Below are 20,051 nucleotides of genomic sequence, written 5' to 3' on the forward strand. Positions count from 1 at the left end.
AAACGGGTTGCCCCGCCCTGGCAAACACCCAAAGCTCCACCCCATACAACTTAACAGATGTGCTAAGACAGGGAGTCAAAGCAGCTCTACCTCGTACACAGAAACAAACACAGGGAGGCTGCCTGGTTGAGGAAACAAAGGAATATGGCCCAAATGAAAGAACAGAACAAAACTCCAGGAAAAGAACTAAACAAAATGGAGATAGCCAACCTATCTGATGCAGATTTCAAAAACACTGCTGATAAGGATGCTCAGAGAACTCACTGAGTACTGCAAAAGCATAAGGGAAGAAAGGAAGGCTACACTAAGTGGAATAAAGAAAAATCCACAGGGAATCAACAGTGAAGGGAAGGAAGCCAGGGTGCAAATCAATGATTTGGAACATAAGGAAGAAATCAACAGTCATCCAGAAGAGAATGAAGAAATATGGAAGTTAAAAAAATGAGGAGAGAATAAGAAAACTCTGGGACACCTCCAAAAGTACCAACATCCGAATCATAGGGATGCCAGAAGCAGAAGAGGAAGAGCAAGGAAGTCTATTTGAAAAAATAATGAAAGTAAACTTCCCTAATCTGGCAAAGGAAATAGACATACAAGTCCGGGAAGCACAGAGAGTCCCAAATAAGTCGGACCCAAAGAGGACCACACCAAGATACGCCATCATTAAAATGCTAAATGGTAAAGGTAGAGAGAGAATCTTAAAAGCTGCAAGAAAAAAGCAGAGAGTTACCTACAGAGGAGTTCCTTTAAGCCTATCAGCTGATTTCTCAGAAGATACTTTGCAGGCAAGAAGGGACTGGCAAGAAGTATTCAAAGTGATGAGAAACAAGGACCGAAACCAAGATTACTCTATCCAGCAAAGCTATCATTTAGAACGGAAGGGCCAAAAAAAAGTAGAAACAACGCAAACATCCATTAACTGATGACCGCTTAAACAGACTGGTATCTTCACACAACTGGAAAATTACACGGCAATAAAAAGCAATGAACTACTCATAGATGCAATAACATGAATGAATTCCAAAAGGATTATGCTAACTGAAAGAAGCCAACACAAAAGGCTACACTTTACATGATTTCATTGATAAGAGACTCTGGAAAAGGCAAGACTATCGTGACAAAAATCAAATTGGTACTTGCCAGGGACTAATGGTGGGAGGAGGAACTGAGTGCAAAAAATCATGAGGAGCCTTTTAGGTATGATGAAAGTATTCTGTATCTCAAATAGCATGGTGGCACATAAATACACATTTCTCAAAACTCACTGAACTGTATACTTTAAAATAGTGAATTTTATTAAATAAGAATCTGACTTAAGAAAATAATAAGGCAAACCTCCTAAAAGAACAACTAAGTGAAAATAAATATAAGAAAAATCAACTTACAGTTTTTCCAAATTAGTGTTTAGCGCGAGGATGCGCTCAACTGTGGTGAGTGACACATCTGTTTTCCCCAGGTCTCTGAAGGAGAAAGTCCAAACATGCATCAAATGAACCCAAAGACAAAATTCTGTACTTGAAAGGGCACTTAATATCTGCTTACTTCAGTTTTGGCTTCTCTGTCAAGCCAGCTCGAAAGTTTACTTGCTGTGGATAATAATTTCAGAGAGCTCTTCTTGAAGAAATTTAAATTTATTTGCATCATCAAATTAATGATGTCGGTGAACAGTACAATCTACTTTTTTTTAGCCATTATTCTACTTCTAATTCTCAGTAGCATCCACCACTTCATTACTCTTTAAAAAATACATAATGTACAAGTTATTCCTTTTTCCTTTCTGAGATCAATGGTGTTTCTACATGCTTCTCAAGTTACATATCAGTGTGTGTTCTTTAACACCGCTCCCTTTCTCTGCTGGCTGCCTTGTCCACCTGCTTTCTCTCTTAATCATTTTTCTGCGCCAATAACTTTGTTTTTTTTCAATAGGGAAAGATATTTTATTTATTTTTTATTTTTAAAAATATTTTTAAATTTATTTTTAGAGAGAGGGGAAGAAAGGGAGAGAAACATCAATGTGTGGCTGCCTCTCATGCTTCCCCAACAGGGTACCTGGCCCTCAACCCAGGCACGTGCCCTGACTGGGAAGAGAGCTGGCTGCACTTTGGTTCACAGGCCAGCGCTCAATCCACTGAGCCACACCAGCCAGGGCTACTGTGCCAATAACTTTTATGCAATAAACCAGTTATAATTTAAATTATGACTTTTTAGTCAAAATGCAAAATGCTAACTCTTTGACGAAAGTAGAAAGGAGCAGAAATCATCTCACGAACCAAGAGATTGTCGCAATACTTACACATATTTTAATGCTGGCAAATTAAAAAGATAGGGATCATCAAGACTTCTCAAAGGGTTATGGCTGAGGATTCTGAAAAAAATGCAATAGAATAAAAATTATCTGCATTTTCAATAATTGCCCCGAAAGTTTATATTCATTTTATTGGTACAAAACTAGAAGGTTAAAAAAATATTATTTTCTGTCTTTACTAATAGATCACCCAGAGAATCTGTAAAACACTCTTTGTTGGGGAGCTACCCAGGTCTCTAAATGATAAAGTGGGGAAGAGAACGTGGAAGAAGAAGAAGAAGAAGAAGAAGAAGAAGAAGAAGAAGAAGAAGAAGAAGAAGAAGAAGGAGAAGGAGAAGGAGAAGGAGAAGGAGAAGGAGAAGGAGAAGGAGAAGGAGAAGGAGAAGGAGAAGGAGAAGGAGAAGGAGAAGGAGGAGAAGGAGAAGGAGAAGGAGAAGGAGAAGGAGGAGAAGGAGAAGGAGAAGGAGAAGGAGAAGGAGGAGAAGGAGAAGGAGAAGGAGAAGAAGAAGAAGAAGAAGAAGAAGAAATAAGCGGATAGCAAAGAAAAAAGTATGCCAAAGAACTTTCAGATGGAAAACCCTAGAGGTGACTATGCTGACAGGAAACTGTTGCTCTACAGAAAATACTTATTGTGGCATCCTCCATAATTCAAGTTGCTTTTCTTCATCTACAGAAAGTTTTTTAAATTCCAGTTTAAACCACCCAGTTAAAAATAAAAATAGGACCAACTCCTTGGTTTTAGAGCCAAAGAAGGGATAAATCTTAAGAGGAACTGGTGAAAACCACACTCTCATCACATACTCCCATGTGTATTCTTATACCACAAGCTTCCTTACATTTCATGTAATCACCTGTTTACTTGTCAATTTCTTGGACTGTTAGTGCCTAAAATTTTCTAGGTATTTAATAAATGCTTGTTTAATAAATAAATAACATTTTAACTACATCTCAATAAAATGAACAAATGTGTTTTTTGACAAAATTTTGTATTTCAAATGCTGAAATAAATTTTATTCTTGACTCTTTAAAACAAGCAAAACAGACAAAAATAAGAAAGAAAAGAAAGTCTGTTTTTAGGTTAACTCTTCTCAAGAATCGTTAGTGTAACCCTCACAATAATCTTACTGATAAATATTATTATTACCCCATTTTACAAATGAGAAAACTGAGGCACAGAGAGGTTGTATTGCTTGTCCTAGGTCATCAAGCTAGTAAGAAGCAGAGGTGGCATTGAACCCAGTTCTGACTCCAAAGCCTGTTTAACTTCTATGAAGAAAAGGGGTTTAAAATAACTTGTAATTTAACCTTACTTGTGAGACCACTAAATAAAGAAATAGATTTTCAAATTTCATGTACCCATCTGGGAGACCCTCAATGATAAATTACATTTTCTGTTTTTATTTCTGTTTCCTAATCATCCCCCACGATTAAGTATTTAACTAACGTATAGTCAAGTTTAAAACCATGTTGTAGGCAAATTAGTAAAAATTATGAAGTAAGGACACCTGAAAATTCATTTCTACAAAAGCAACAAAAAATACAACTGGAAAAAAAAAGATTAAATTGTTTTTAAACTGAAAATTTAACCAGCACGCTTGCAGGAATCCAGGGAACACTTATTCAAGAAAAGTGATTGGTTTCTGTAAGATCAATGATCTGTGTTGTTTTAATTCTTCTTAGAGCTTTCCTCTCCATCCCATGGGTAACATTGAAAAACAGCCCACATGCCCAGTACCACAGGGAACAGAATGGAATACAATCTCATTCCCAAAGAACTGTCTGGTAGTTCCCTGAAGACTCACTTAAAAGGTTTGTCTTTGACGTGACTGAGAGCTGGGTAGCGCCAAAAGCCTCTCTCCTCAGGGGCAATTTTGTGAAAACAATTGCAGGTAAATGTTTTAAGAGGGCAGCCGCTGAGGCAACAGATAACAGTTGGTGCAAATTTAAAAAAAAAAAAAAGAGAGAGAGCCTAACAAAAAAGCTTAAAAATCAAAGCTGAGAAATGAGATATCCATAAAAACTCTGAAGGGCTTCAAAATATGCTCAGGAAATTGGAAGACCATGGGACACATTCCTGAGAATCTAGGAAAGAACTATTAGAGCTAATAAATGAGTTCAACAAGGTTGCAGGATACAAGACCAATATGCAAAAATTAGCTGTATTTCTATACACTAGGAATGAATAATCCAGAAATGAAATAAAGAAAAAAACTCCAGCTATAACAGCATCAAAAAGAATGAAATACCCAAAGAAGTGTATGACTCACATACTAAAAACTACAAAACATTGTGTAGAGAAACTTTTAAAAGATGTAAACAAATGGAAAGACATGATGTGTTTGGCATTGGAAGATGATACTGTTAAAATGACCCTCCTCCCGAAATCAATTTATGGTTTCAATGCAATCTCTATTAAAATTTCAACTGACTTCTTTCCAGAAATTGACAAGCGATTTTTAAAATCATATGACAATTCAAGGGACCAAGAATAGCTAAAACGATCTTGATAAAGAGGAACAATGTGGAAGGACACACACATCCTGGTTTCAAAACCTAATTCAGAGCCACAGCAATCACAGTGTGGGACTGGCATAAGGCTAGACATAGCAATCAATGGAACAGGGTTGACAGTCCGGAAATGAACCCTCACATGTGTTGTCTATTGAGTTCCCACAAGGGTGCCAAAGCTATTCAATGTGGAAAGAACCGTCTTTTCAAATGGTGCTGGGACAACTGTGTATCCCCATGCAAAATAATGAAGTTGGACTCTGCCTACACTTCACACACCATATGTACAAATTAACTCAAAATAAATCAAATACCTTAATGTAAGAGCTAAAGTTGTAACATCCTTAGGAGAAAACAAGGGATAAATGTCTATGACCTTGATTAGACCAACAGTTTCTTAGATATGATACTAAAAGCACAACCAAAGGAAAAATAGATAAATTAGACTTTATAAAAATGAAAAAAATTTTGTGCCTCAAAGGACACTATCAAGAAAATGAAAACACAGACTTCCCGCCAAGATGGAGGCCTAGACTGATATGCTCCGTCTCCCTCCACAACTAAGAAGGACTATAACTACCACAAAACCAGAAATAACCAGAAGTTCCAGAAAATAAAGCTACATGAAAGTCCAAGGTATGAAGTTATAAACAAATGGTGCTCGACTGAAGAGGTAGGAGAGGCGAAGCATGGGCGGAGAGGTCAAGCTGTGCTGGTGGCAGCAGCTACAGCGATGGGCGGAGGGACTGCAGTAAGCACAGACACCCGTATTTAAGGGGAGGCAAGAAGCACCTGGGAGCACCCCTGGCTGCAGACCAAACCCGTCAGCTCATGATTCCAATGCCAGGGAAGGCAGACCCCATTGCCTCGGACTGTGAGGCCCAGAGGGCGTGGGGACGGAGGAGGAGGCTCCCGGTCTCTCAGTGGAGAGAGAACGGCAGGAATCCATCTTGCACCCCTGCCCCCATGCAAAGCACCGCAGTGTGGTGAGAAAGGTTGCCTGGTAGTGACAAATGCACGGGGCTCCACCCCCTATAGCATAGAAGGTGTGACAGCCCCGCCCAGGGAGCAAAAACCTGCCAAGATGGCAGGGTTAATGATAGAGATCTCAATCATGCAGCTGACTAGAAAGCAAATACATGAATTAACGGACGAACTGATAGATAACATTTCTGAGGCTCAGTTCAGAGCTATAGTTATAAGACAGCTTACAGAAATAACAGCGGGATTTAATCAAGATGGGGAAGGAATGAAGGCTAGTCCTGCTGAAATGAATGAAGACACATATGAAACAAGTGGCGAGGGAAGGAAAACCAGGGATCAAATCAACAAATCAGAACAAACAGTCAACAAATGCAGAAAGAGGAAACAAAAAGTGAGGAAAATGAGGAGGAGCTCAGAAACCTCTGGGACAGCTATAAGAGAGCAAACATCTGAATTATAGGATTGCCAGAAGGTGAAGAAAAACTAGAAATTGAAAAATTATGTGAAAAAATAATGAAGCAGAACTTCCCTAACTTGGGGAAGGAAACAGACTTACAGGTCCAGGAAGCACAGAGAGTTCCAAAAAAACTGGACTCTGGAAGAACCACACCAAGACACATTATAATCAAAATGTCAAAAATTAAAGATAAAGAGAGAGTCTTAAAAGCAGCAAGAGCAGCAAGAGAGAAGAAGAGAATTATGTACAAAGGGGTCCCAATTAGACTATCAGCTGATTTCTCAAAAGGAACTCTGAGGGCGAGAAGAGACTGGCAAGAAATATTCAAAGAAATGAAAAGCAAAATCCTACAACCAAGATTACTCTATCCAGTGAAGCTCTCATTCAGAATGAAAGGGCAGAGAAAGTGCTTCCAGGACAAAGTAAAACTGAAGGAGTTCATGAGATCCAAACCACTGTTATATGAGATGCTAAAGGGACTTGTTTAGGAGAAGGAGGATCAAAACTATGAACATTAAAATGAAAATTGTATCACAACAACCAACAACAGAAGCTAGGGAATCAAAACAAAGGCAAACTAAGTAGGCAATGAGAGCGGGAAAAGAATGATAGGTATGGGGAACATTATGGGGGGAGGTCAGCGGAAAGGGGGAAGGGGGGGAAGGGGGGAAAGGGAGGGAGATGATGCAGGAATTAAGACGCATAGTAGGAGGGAGTGGAGTAGACAGGAAGATGTTGAGAAGAACTATATTCCCAACTAATGGGCATGGACTAAGTGGGGGGTACAACTGGAGGGAGGGGGGTCACAGGGTGGAGGGAAGCAGAGGAAAAGTAATTGGGAGAACTGTAACAGTAAAATCAATAAAACATATTAAAAAAACTGAAAACACCACTCAAAGAATGGGAGAAAATATTTGCAACTCGTATCTTTGATAAAGGCTCATATTTAGAATATCCAGAATATGTAAAGATCTCTTACAACTCATTAAAAAGATAATAACCAAATTTTAAGATGGACAAAAGATTTAAAGAGACATTTCTCCAAAAACGATATACAAATGGCCAATAAGCACATGAAAAGATGCTTAATGTCTGAAGTCAGCAGGCAAATACAAATCAAAAATACCGTGAGATATTACCTTACATTCACTCAGATGGCTATAACCAGACAGACAGACAGTAACAAACGCTGGCAAGGATGTGGAGAAGTTGAAATCCTCACACACTGTTGGTGGGAATACAAAATGGTGAAGACACTGTGTACAACAGTTTGGCACTTCCTCAAAAAAGGTAAACGTATAATTGCTATATGACTCAGCAATTCACTCCCAGGTATGCACCCAAGAGAATTAAAAACATGTCCACAGAAACACATTCCTAGGTATGGGACTGTCATAGTAGCATTATTCATAATGGCCAAAAGGAATAGCAAATTCCTTGCAAAGCTCATAAGTGGCTCTACCACTTATTAACAGTGTAAGCCTAGGTAAGTTGTTTAACATCTCTGAGTTCCAATGGGAATAATGATACCTGCATCACAAGAGCTGTTGGGAAAATGAGATACAGCCTGAGGTAACACGTGATGAGCATTTACTGTGTGGAAAGCACTATTCTAAGAACTTTAGTCACGATATCTTACTTGTATCATAATTAAAAGTACCAAGTATACTGCCTGAAACATAATAAGCACCTAATAAATGTAAGTGTTAAAGAAACATGGGGCAGAGGATGAATTACTATGCTTTTGAGAGAAAGAAAATATCTTCTTATAAATGAGAAGACTAAGATGCAGTTGGAAAAAGAGACGTATCATCGTAAGCTGCTGGGTTTGACAATCTCAAAACCTTTGTACTATTACAAATAAAACGACCCCCCCTGGATGATCCTAAAGGACAGATTCCTCACTGCTATTTTTAGTGTCTTGTTTATGCCTTTCAGAACCCAAGAATAAGCTGCCAAGATTCCAGTCCATACCAAAAAGGGCATCCTTTAGTTGCCCACAGCTATCTAAAGGAACCCAATCAAGGTTAGTAGACAAGGGGAGCATTAGGGTGTCTCTGTGATCAATGCTCAATTTGCCTTCAGCGTGTGGCCTGACTTACCTCACTGATATTCTCAAGAGTGGGGTCAATAATTCAACAGGGATAAGGCTTGGATTTTCCTCTCAGATCCTCTCAGTGCCTATGATCTTGGCACAATATGGAGGTACCACGGACAAGCCAGAATGTGAATGCGCTCTACCTGGATGAGGTACAGCCTTTCTGCATTATAGAGTCCTTTGTTTTCTAAAATCATGGAGCTTGTATCGTTAGAATCACTGAAGTGAGATAAAAGCATTTTTTAAAGTATTTTATTTTACTTTTAAAGAGAGGGGAAGGGAGGGAGAATGAGGGGGAGAGAAACATCACTGTGTGGTTGCTTCTTGTGTGCCACTTACTGGGGACTTGGCCTGCAACCCAAGTTTGTGCCCTGACAGGGATTCGAACCGGCAACACTTTGGTTCACAAGCCGGCGCTCAGTGCACTGAGCCACACCAGCCAGGGCTAAAAGAATTTTTTAAAACAAGCCATCAGCCATGGCTGGTGTGGCTCAGTGCATTGAGTGTTTAACAGTAATATTATGACTTCATTCAACGACTTGCGGCCAAGATGGAGTCCTAGACAGACACCCTGCATCTCTCTCCACAACTAAGAAGGACTACAACTACCTCAAAACTAGAGACAACCAGAAGTTGCAGAAAATCAAGCTGCATGGAAGTCCAACAAACAAAGATATAAAGAAGAAATACTCATCCAGACAGGTAGGAGGGGTGGAGCTGGGGCGGAGAGGACGCAGTGTGGTGGTGGCAGCAGCAGCAGCAACAGCAGTGGCAGCAGCAGGCCGGCAGAAAGCGCAGTCACACATTTCAAAAAGCAGGGAGGGACACCTGGGGAGCGCTCCCGGCCAGACTGCACAGCTCAGGGTCCCGGCACCAGGGAAAATCAAACCTCATTGCTTCTGACTGTGCAAACCGGTGGGGGTTGGAGTGGAGGAAGAAACTGCTGGTCTCTCAGCAGAGCCTGCTTGTTTAAAGGGCCCCCACTGTCCTAGAATGACTGCAGGCCCACTCACTGAGGGCACAATGGGCAGGGCAACAGCTAGAGAGGCGCCAGTCCCATACAGAAGTGGGAGAAGTGCCTGGAAAAGGGGCAGGTGCTGAGCAAGCGGCATTGTTCCCTCTCTGTCCCCTCCCCCACATACAGCATCACAACGTGGTGAAACGGGTCTCCCTGTACTGATGAATACCTCAGGCTCCACCCCTTGCAACAAACAGGAGCAACAGCTCTATCTAAGACACAGAGGCAAACAAACACAGGAGCCTGTCAAGATGAGGAGACAGAGAAGTATGGCTCAAAAGGGGGAACGGATCAAGGCTCCAGTGGAAGAAATAAGCGATGAGGAGATAGCCAGCCTAAGAGATGAGGAGATAGCCAACCTAGCAGATGCAGAGTTCAAAACGCTGGTGATAAAGATGCTCACAGGCTTGACAGACATTCTTGTGTACGGCAAATGCATAAGGGAAGAAGTGAAGGCTATGCTAAGTGAAATGAAGGAAAATCCACACAAAACCAATGCTGAAGGGAAGGAAATCGGGGTTCAAATCAATGATTTGGAACACAGGGAAGAAACATCAGTCAACCAGTACAGAATGAGGAAACAAGAATTGAAAAAAATGAGGAGAGGCTGAGGAACCTCTGGGACAACTTTAAACGTGCCAACATCTGAACCATAGGGGTGCCAGGAGAGCAAGAGCAAGAAATTGAAAGCTTATGTGAAAATATAATGAAGGAAAACTTCCCAAGTTTGGCAAAGGAAATAGACATACAAGTCCAGGAAGCACAAACAGTCCCAAACAAGCTAGACCCAAAGAGGACCACACCGAGACACATCATAATCAAAATGCCAAAGGTGAAAGATAAAGAGAGAAACTAAAGAGCAGCAAGAGAAAAGTAGTTATCTACAAAGGGGTGCCTATAAGACTATCTGTTGATTTCTCAAAAGAAACTTGGCAGGAAGGAAGGGACTGGCAAGAAGTATTCAATGTGATGAAAGGCAAGGACCTACAACCTAGATTCCTCTATCCAGCGAAGCTATCACTTAGAATGGAAGGGCAGATAAAGTGCTCCCCAGAAAAGATAAAGCTAAAGGAGTTCATCATCACCAAGCCATTATGATATGAAATGTTAAAGGGACTTATTTAAGAAAAAGAAGATCAAAACTATGAACATTAAAATGACAACAAACTCACAACTATCAACAACTGAATCTAAACAATAAAAACAAAATTCAACTAAGCAAACCAGAATAGGAACAGAATCATAGGTACGGGGATAATTTGGAGGGTTATCAGCTGGGATGGGGAAGAAGTAGAAATGGGGAAATGGTGCAGGGATTAAGAAGTATAATTGGTTGGTACAAAATAGACAGGGCAAAGTTTAGAATAATATAGGAAATGGTGAAACCAAAGATCTTATATGCAAGATCCATGGACATGAACTAAGGGGGTGGGATTACTGGGGCAAGCGAGGGTACCGGGCAGAGGGGAGCAAAAGGGAAAAAAATTGGGACTACGGTAACAACATAATCAATAAAATATACTTAAAAATAAAAAAGACTTCATTCAAGAAACTTACTGAATTATAATTACCTGAACCCCAGGGGTGAATCAAGATTTTGTGGAGCTTGAGCATCATTTGTTCTGGGAAATCCAAATACAAACATGCCAAACTAGAAATATGAAAATTGTTAGTGCGCCTCCTAAAACTTTGAAAGGCACCCATGCAAGTGAAGAGCTCTGAAGCTTAAGTTTCATTCAGTTCATGATAAGTCTACCTCAAACTTGTCACAAACTTGTTTAATGCAGAGAAAAGTATCGTTTCAACGTATAAAAACACCAGTAATACATTGTATAGACGATCAAATGACTCAACTTGAGGGGTGGCATCTTCCCTGGGCAAGTTGCCTTTGGAAAAAGATGCAATTTAGTTTACACCTTATTGTGGCAGATGTTTCCTGAAGCAAATTAGCCTTGTCCCTAACAAAGATTTGGCCCCAAACAAAGGAGCCCAGCCTCCAGAACACACTAATGGCATTGCGACAAGCTTTTGAAAATAACTGTGAATTAATTCTAGCAGTACAGCTCTATGCAAATCACAGGAGTATTTTTATTTCTAACACCTTTTCTTGTCGTTTAAGATGAACCCAGAAACTGAAGAACTGCAGGCTGGTGCCTCCTGGATGACGAATCTCTTCTAACCCACCCCCCACTTCCCACTTAGTCTCCCTCCTCTCCCGTTACCCTGCTGCAGAGATGCTGGCGTGGGTCTCCTATGTTCTTCCCAACAACATCCGTCTTCCTCCTTCCAGTATCAAAGTTTCTTGGGGATAAAGTCCCTGCCCAATTCTTCCTTGTACCCCCAGCACTTAGGACAGTGCTGATACACAGTGGGCATGGCGCCCAGGAAACCTTTTTTCTTCCTGTGCTGCCTTCCTAACTATAGTGAAACTCAGGTTCTTATAAGAAACTCTCCGTGTTACACAATGCTTGGCAAAGCTGGTGACTTTATGACATCGTACTCATACTACCGAGACCTCTGGGTGGGAGGACCCCAGAAGCCTGCTGCTCTGATGCGCGCGCCAAAGGAAAACTGACCCTCAGTCTTCTTTCCCCAAGTTAGGGATCAGCAAACTAAACAGGGAAAAGGAAGGCTGCTACAGATGAGACACCTGCAGGAACTGTCAGTCCAGCGCCAGACACACCCTGAACACCTGCATCTAACCCGAAACTGTGGGAAATTGGATTTCTGAACCATAAGACGGTAAGACAGTCTTTTCAAAGGCAGGTGGAGGGGACAATCTTCACCATAAGTTCAAAATCCTGTTCAGGACCCTGAACATATGCATTCTGCTTTGCTCGTATCACTGAGAAATCACAGAATTTTTGAGCTGCGAGGGGATAAAACCCACACTTCCCACTGACGAGTGGTCAGGAAAGAAATTGGAATTAGGCTACAGCGATGTATTTTCTTTATGACTATTTTTTCACAGCACACCTTAACATAAATAGCATATTTTCCCATACCTCAAAGGTTCCCATTGCCACAGACAATTCGCTTCAGAGTTACATACTTTCTCAAAAAGATAACATTCTGGGTTATTGAGGAGAGATGTGCCCTGTGGCAGGTTTTTAGGAAGACTTCCTGCTTTATTGTTTAAGAGACCCATGGTTGAGGAGAACTCTGAGCTAAGCTGAAACTCTTTCAGTCCTATGTTCCATACATTTACGCAGTCAGAAACTTTGCACATGAGCAGGAATCTAAGTTCAATTCAGAAGTGGAATTTCAAGGACCATTCACAAGTCAGAGCAGCAGCACCGCTGGGATAGCCAGGACGATGCTACTTTGAATGATACTTGCTTGCTGCCTTTTATCGCCCCCGCCGAAGGTCAGTGCTGGGGAAAGCGGAGCCTGCGTATGAGTCCGACAAGTCCTTGGCCTCTTTGTACCTTAGTTTCCTCATTTGAGAAGAATGAATGGCTCTTAAGCCATACTTCCCAGAGTTCAAACTGGGCTTACACCCAGCTCACCAATCACTGGATCATGTGTTTACCCATAGCTTTTTACATGTATTTATCTTCTATTTCACTTACAAGGTGTGTAAAAACCTCATTCCATGCCAGGTTTGAAATGTCCCGGGGCTCAGTTCTCTGATTGAATTGCCACCAAGATTTCTTCAAAAGAAGACACAAGCAAAAAACAAAAAAATAAAAAAAATTCAGATCTTTTGGCAGTGATTCTAATTTATATATGATAAAACAACCTCAATACTCCCTCTATGCATTAAATAAATCTCACTGTGGGAGATATCTCATATGAGCTAGGCTTTCATGCGTACACATGCAGTGCATTAGATACAAAACAGTAAGTACTTGAAAAAAACTTGCATTAAGTGGTCTTTATTTCTCTAGCACAGGGTTACATAACTTAACATTTTGGGCTAGATAATTCTTTGTTACAGGGGCTGTCCTGTGCGCTGTAGGATGTTGAACAACTCCGGCCTCTGCCCACTACATGCCAGTAGCATATCTACAATCGTGGCAACTAAGAATGTCTTTGGACATTGCCAAGTGTCACCTGGGTGCAAAACCACCTTGGCTGAGAATCACTGCTGTAGAATGTGTCATTCCGATCTGTGAGATAATTCTCACACTAGTCTGGGCTAGAGACAAAAACGACTTGCTACATAACTTTAGTAGCTTTCTACTAATACAATTTTAATCTTACTTCAAAAGAAATAACAAAGAGATTTACAATTAAGTTTTATAAAAATTCTAGACATAATGAAGTTATAGTTATAACTTACAGAGTTTCCAGGAAAGGCATCTCTTGAAAAGAATTCTTACCAATAGATTTTATATTATTGCCAGATAAATCTCTAGAAAAAAGGAAAGGAGAAATATTCCCTGAATTAGCTATTAGATACCTAAATAGTAGAAATAATTGGTAGAGGTTGGAATGATAATATTGAATACGTAGCTTTAGTCTAAACTCTAAACCTTAGGAATTGGGATTTGAACCTTCCAGAGCTCGTAAACCTGCCCTCAACTCCCTGAACAATCTCACCCTCATGATCTTTATAAAGAAAATATACAACTATAGATCTTGATAAATTTTGAAGATAATCTTTTCTGAGAGAAGAATTGATTAGATGACATTTCGTGGCCTCATCAAATTTAAATTATGAGCTGAAAGCTTTTATCTTTATATTTAATTACAAATTTCTAGTATGAAAAAGAAATAGCCTCACACTTACACACCTTCCTGGCTTAGTTCTGTTTTTCTCGGCCAATTCAATACCAGAAGAAATAAAAGATCTCTTTTCACATAACTGAAAAGAAAGTTGCTACTTTTTAAAATTCAGAACTTTGAACTAATTCAGAACGATACTTCCTATTGTTTTAGCAGAAATTCATTTTTTATTTTACGTTGCTTTAATAACCCATGAATTTAATTGCTTCAGTTGTACGGTGGTGGGAAAACAAAAAACCAAAATGGTACTGGATTTTTATTTGAAAACACCCATTCTTGTCTATAGTTACTCTTATTTCCATTGATTCCAGCTTAGTCCCTCAGTGTTCACCTAGATGAGTATAACTGTCTTCTCACTGGTGTTTCCATTTCTAGTCTCTCCCTTTCTAATCCATCCTGCACACAGTCACCAGATTAACACTCTGGAAGTGGTTCTCCAGTACCGGCCAGCATCACTTGGGAACTTATTGAAGATGCAAAATCCAAGCCCTACTCTGAACCGACTGAATCAGTAACTGTGGGGGTGGAGCTTGAGCTTTAACGGGCTCTTCAAGTGATTCTGTTGCAGGCGAAAGTTTGCCCTACAGCACAGGTGTGATAACATGGTAGCCTGGCATGTTATCCTTGGCTTGGCCTTCAAAGCCCTAGAAGATCTGGCTCTAATATTCTGTTCTTCCTAGCTGTACTCCACAGGTACTCAAGGTATTTTTCCTGTATTTTGCCTTTCCCTATGCTCCTTTTGCAAGATTATTCCATCCGAGATGTCTGTGTGATGATCCCTAAGGGCCCTTCAAGGTCGTCTTCAAACAGCATTGCTCTAGTAACATCTTTGCTGATCCAACTTCAAGTGTCTTTTCCCTCTGCTGTGTTCCAAAACCAATTCATACTTCTCATTGCCCATCTCCATTTCTTCTTTTTGATACAGTTATTCTTGCATCCTATTTCCTCTGAGCATAAACTCCTTGAAAGGATGGATGAGGTCTTGCTCACCTGCACTGTCTACCATGTTTAAAAGTGGCACCTGAACATATGTAAACTCAAGTATTTATAAAATAAACAAAGAGCTGGGGAGTAGAGGGAGAAAAATAAGTGTTGTAAAGGAAATGTGGTTTTATTATTTTATGGCTCCCTCTATGCGCCTCTGCAGCACTGTCTTCTGTTTAGTACTAGTGCATTGTGGTAGGAGCTTGCACGTTCATTTTCCCTGTGAGATCATGAGTTACCAGAGGGCAGAAGCCATGTCTTACCCATATTTGCGCCTACAATACTAGCGACAGTGCTTGGCATGCTCTTTCTTAGCTTGTTTGTTGGTTGGCCTTTTTTAATGAATGGGCATACTTAGGCCGGCATGGAATAATTAGCTTACAAAGTATTTCACAGCAGAGGGGATGAATGACCTAATCTATTGAGCGGTTAGTTACCTCATTTGTCTTCCTCCTGTTTGTAAGGTTTGGAACCCAGATGGCGAGATACCCCAGAAGACCAATTCAAAAGTGCTTATGCCCTGAGGCTTGAAAAGTTTCATAATTCAAAGGACTGTTTTTAGTGCCTCATGAGGCTCTTTCTACCCACTTCCCTTAAGCCTTCTATATTTGCAAAAGTCATCTATTTGCTAAAAAGCATCATTAATTACCTTCAAAAAATTAATGACATACACATCTCTGAATGCCATGGACAAAAAATAAGAATTGAGTTCTTATAGCAAAGGACATCTCCTTATCTCTAAGTAAACGGAATCACTAGGCAAGCGTTTCTCCCTTGGCAAGGAGGCTGGAGAGATCTTTATTTTGTAATTAATGAAGTTAGGGGCATTTCTGATATGCTTATTTGGTGTAGACATTTCTAAGTATACCACTTAACCATCATTTTAAACATTGAAATCCTGAACACCAAATCTGCTCTCCTGGTAACTTAACATGTTCATAACAATACTGTTTACATAGTTCATCTACTTAGTTAAACATTTGATATGTAAATGTTAATCTAATTTAGATTAAATTATTGAAAATTTCTGGGTTAATAGCATTCAAATTAATGTAAGTGTTCTATATTTTCTTGTCCTTTAGGAGACAATTTGACGTTAACCTGAATGCTTCTCATTTTACTAAATTAACATTTTAAAACCTTTTCTGTAAAGGCAGACAGTAAATATTTTAGGCCTTGCAGGCCACAGACAGTCTGTCTCGCATATTCTTCTTCGCTTCTTTCTTTTCTTTCCTTTTTTTTGTTTTTTTTTGTTTACAGCCCTTTAAAAGTGTAAAAAGTATTCTTAACTTATGGGCTGTATGGAAACATACCTTAGGCTCTATTTGATCCATGGGCCCTAAATTAAATGTAAATACAGGCAGATGATATATGAACACTTATATAACAAGGTTCATATGGGTGTGTATAAGTACTAAGACATTATTACCACTTTTCCTCTATAGCTGGAGACAATTCCCTACCTATATCTTGTCTATATGATTAAAAAATTGAAAATGCATTGAAGATAATAAATGCTCAAGATAGGCTGGGAGCCCTATCCACACTTACAGAATTGTAGCATTTTATTGCTGGAAGAAATTGTAAAGATTATCTAATTTGAACCCCTATGTATCTTATAGATAATATAACTAAAAAATTATAAATAAAAACAATTAACTTACAAAGACTTGAGGAATAAAAGACGTCGAAATGAGTCCTTATCAATTTCTTTTAACTTGTTGTTACTCAGGATTCTGAAAAATAAAAAAGTTATTTCTGGATCAAAAGGCAAAATAACTACAATTATTTACTATACAGAAATATATATGGAGAAACCTGGACGGAAAACGAAAACAAACATAAGAGTTTACAGCCAATGAAACGGAGTTAACGGAGGAAGCACAAGAGGATTTCAGGATAGCACAATTAATATCCTCAGAGAGCTGTAAGCAGTCAGCACATCCACTGAAAAGAATGAACTCAGCCTTATACAAATGGAGTGTTGTCATTCATAAAAACAATGTTCAGTGTATGCGCAGCAGAAATGACAGTTGAATAAATTAGAAAACTGAGCGATCTGGCCAGAATTCTCCATAATGGAAGAGGAAGGGAACGGGAACGATCCACAGACAAGCCTGACACCTGGTCTGCCCAAGGAATGTGAAGGCCTTTGCTTTATCTAGTCTCTCAGTAACGACGAGGGACATGCTTGGGGTTAGGGGTGGGAGTGAGGGGAGTTTCACTCATTTCCTACATGTGAGGAGCAGAAAGGCACAGGGCCAGTGCCTCCAAGAACGGAGCGAGGGAGTGGTAGAGAGCCAGTTCGGAAGCAGCTCTGCCGAACGTCAACGTGGGTGTCTCTTGCAGGAGACTCCGCGCTCCTTGCACATGACATTAGGTGGTGCCCTCTTCAGGAGCCTTGGAGACTGGAGAACATGCTGTGTCGCCTTGTGAAGCTATTTCCATCAAGTTCAGCATTTGAAACATTCTGCTTTCCCTCAGTGTCTGTTGGCTACATATTTTTATAACCGCATCTTGTAGCATCATTCTACCCCAAAGCTTAATTCTTTACTCATAGCATATGGCAAAATATTATGGCCCAGAAACTCAACAACTAAGATCAGGGACTGTTCTCAGTTATAAGGTAGTTCAGATGACACAGATATAGTTACATTTTTAAAAAAAACATGAAAATGAAAACACAAAGACTTTAATTCCAACAAACAAGTCTTGGAGTCCTAAAAAGGCATCAAAGACCTTGGCCTCAACTTGAAATTCACCACATTATAGGGAACAGCAGTGATGGTCAGAATGTGTATGCAGGGGGAATGGTCAGGGGTGATGCTCTGATTCACTGTTTTCTCACCTCCCTTAGGTAACGCTTTCATATTTCCATAGAAATGGTCCAAAAAGAAAAAGCAAAAAAGCTGCCATGTCCAACAATGTTTATAGTAAACCTTTTTCATAAATATAAAACATTGGAAAAAATGGTACCTCCCTAAATCACTTAAAACTGTATGCGTATTTTCAAATCACACATTTGTTGCAGATGTCATTCACATCACTACTTAGAAACTATAACCAGTTATTAGATCTACCACTATAGCTCGTTTCTTAGTATGTTAAGAGAAGCAGATCTATGACTATATCGATAGCTTTAAAAAATATTTGAAAACTTTTTTCAGTAATAGTTTTCCTTTATTTTCTTATATATTTTTTAAATTTATTTTTTATTGTTTTTCTATTTCATTTAAAAACATAGTCCCCAAGAACAGAGGCTTCTGCCAATCACCAAAGAGACTAAAGGAAAAAACAAGAAGGCAAAGAAATCCTGCTCTGGGGGGTCTATTGACCCTAAGTTAGAGACCTCTCCCTCATAAGGTAGAGATCTCAAGCTGACTTAGAAATCTTCAACACTTCCCAGATTCATGCTATTGTCTATCAGATCCCAAACACATGTTATTTAAAAAAACGAATGTTTAATTTTTAACTTAAAAAATGTGCAATGTATATTTCTTATGGCTCAAAATTCCATACATAGGTATATAGTTACACAATCCAAAGTTTTTTCTCCTACACCATCTTTCAGACTACTCCGTTCTCTCTACTCCTTAAAGAAAACTAATCTTATTTATTTCTTGTGCTAAATGACTTTCATTTTTCTTACAAGTTTGGGAAATAAAATTTCCAATTCAGACTCTATCATGGAAAATATAAACTATATATAATTTCAAAGAAATTCATAAGTTAAAAAAAAGAAAAACACCTGCTTGGTTCTAGCATTTTTCGTTACCAATAAGATATCTTAGAGGGTGATCGTAAACCCTGTTTTTAGATTACTATGGCTATTTGGTCTCTTATTATTAACTCAGAGGTTGTTTATGACATCTGTTCGAGTTGACCTAATAATATGACACACAAACTTGTCATAAAAAATGCCAGTTAATTACTTTGAATGTAAATATTTTTTCCCAAACTACCTGTGTAGCCAAACTGACTTTTCTACAAATTGATTTAAAAAAGATAAAAGAGAAATAGGCAAAAAAGGACAGGGCAAAGTCAGAGAAGAAATATAAATGTTCAATATTTAAAGATTTCTTAAAATTGTTGTTCTCTTACAATTGTCCCCATTTTTCCCCTCATTGCTCTCCCCTGCCCTGCCCACCCCCAGCCCTCTCCCACAGACAACCCCCTCCCTCTTGTCCATGTCCATGGGTCATTTACACTAGTTTCGTCACTAGACCCTTCCCCTTCTTTCCCCCCTTTTCCCCTCTCCCCTCTCCTCTGGTCACTGTCAGCCTGTTCCTTGTTTCCATGTCTCTGGTTCTACTTTGCTCATTGGTTTGTTTTCTCATTAGATTCCTGTATGAAGTGAGATAATATGGTATTCTTCTTTCACCACCTGGTTTATTTCACAAAGCATGATACTCTCCAGTTAAATTTACAAGTAACCAGAAAAATTCAAATTCAGATGGGACCCCTTTTATTCACTCATTACATCAGCCAAAAAATGGAGACTATCAGTGCTGGAAATGAATGTTGTCGTGGCCTACTACTGCCTGGAGCATAAGTTGGCACAACTTCTTTGAGGGCAGTCAAAATGTTATATCAGTATACTCTTCGCCCCAACAACTCCATTCCTAAATGTCTATTCTGCAGAAAGCCTGTCCATGTTCACAAAGATGCATGTACAAGAATGTTCGTTGCAGCAATACATGCAACAGGAAAACTAGACATAATCTAAACATCCACCAATAGGGGGATTTTTAACTGTAACACACCCATCCTGTAGAATATTATGCAGGAGTTTAAATGAATTGGTTAACCAGGAAGGAAACAAATCTAAGACATAGCAAGAGGTGGAAGGACCGAGTTGTTACCATTTATGTAAAAAAAAAAAAGAAAATCACACAACATGCCTATTGTGCTATCAGTATGTAGGCAAAGGCCCGGGGAAAGGTCTGCAAGGGCACACAGTAAACAG

The 20,051-nt window shown here is 39.5% G+C and overlaps 2 long non-coding RNA genes across 2 annotated transcripts in view; both read right to left on the minus strand.

The window, feature by feature from the left end:
- Nucleotides 1-2,308: 2,308 nt before the first annotated feature.
- LOC149998750 (uncharacterized) lies at nt 2,309-13,686 on the minus strand. The gene is made up of 3 exons (XR_016507247.1): nt 13,656-13,686; nt 12,943-13,023; nt 2,309-2,365 (listed from the first exon to the last, which is right to left on the minus strand). It is a non-coding gene; the product is annotated as an uncharacterized LOC149998750 (long non-coding RNA).
- A 3,069-nt stretch (nt 13,687-16,755) lies between these two features.
- The window catches only part of LOC149998751 (uncharacterized), a 31,227-nt gene continuing 27,931 nt past the window's right edge, over nt 16,756-20,051 (minus strand). Inside the window, exon 8 of the long non-coding RNA XR_016514112.1 lies at nt 16,756-16,821. This is a non-coding gene — a long non-coding RNA (uncharacterized LOC149998751). The remainder of the gene's footprint in view (nt 16,822-20,051) is intronic.

Source organism: Furipterus horrens, unplaced genomic scaffold, assembly GCF_987537825.1.
Source record: "Furipterus horrens unplaced genomic scaffold, mFurHor1.1.pri manual_scaffold_11, whole genome shotgun sequence".
Classification (NCBI taxonomy): Eukaryota; Metazoa; Chordata; class Mammalia; order Chiroptera; family Furipteridae; genus Furipterus; species Furipterus horrens.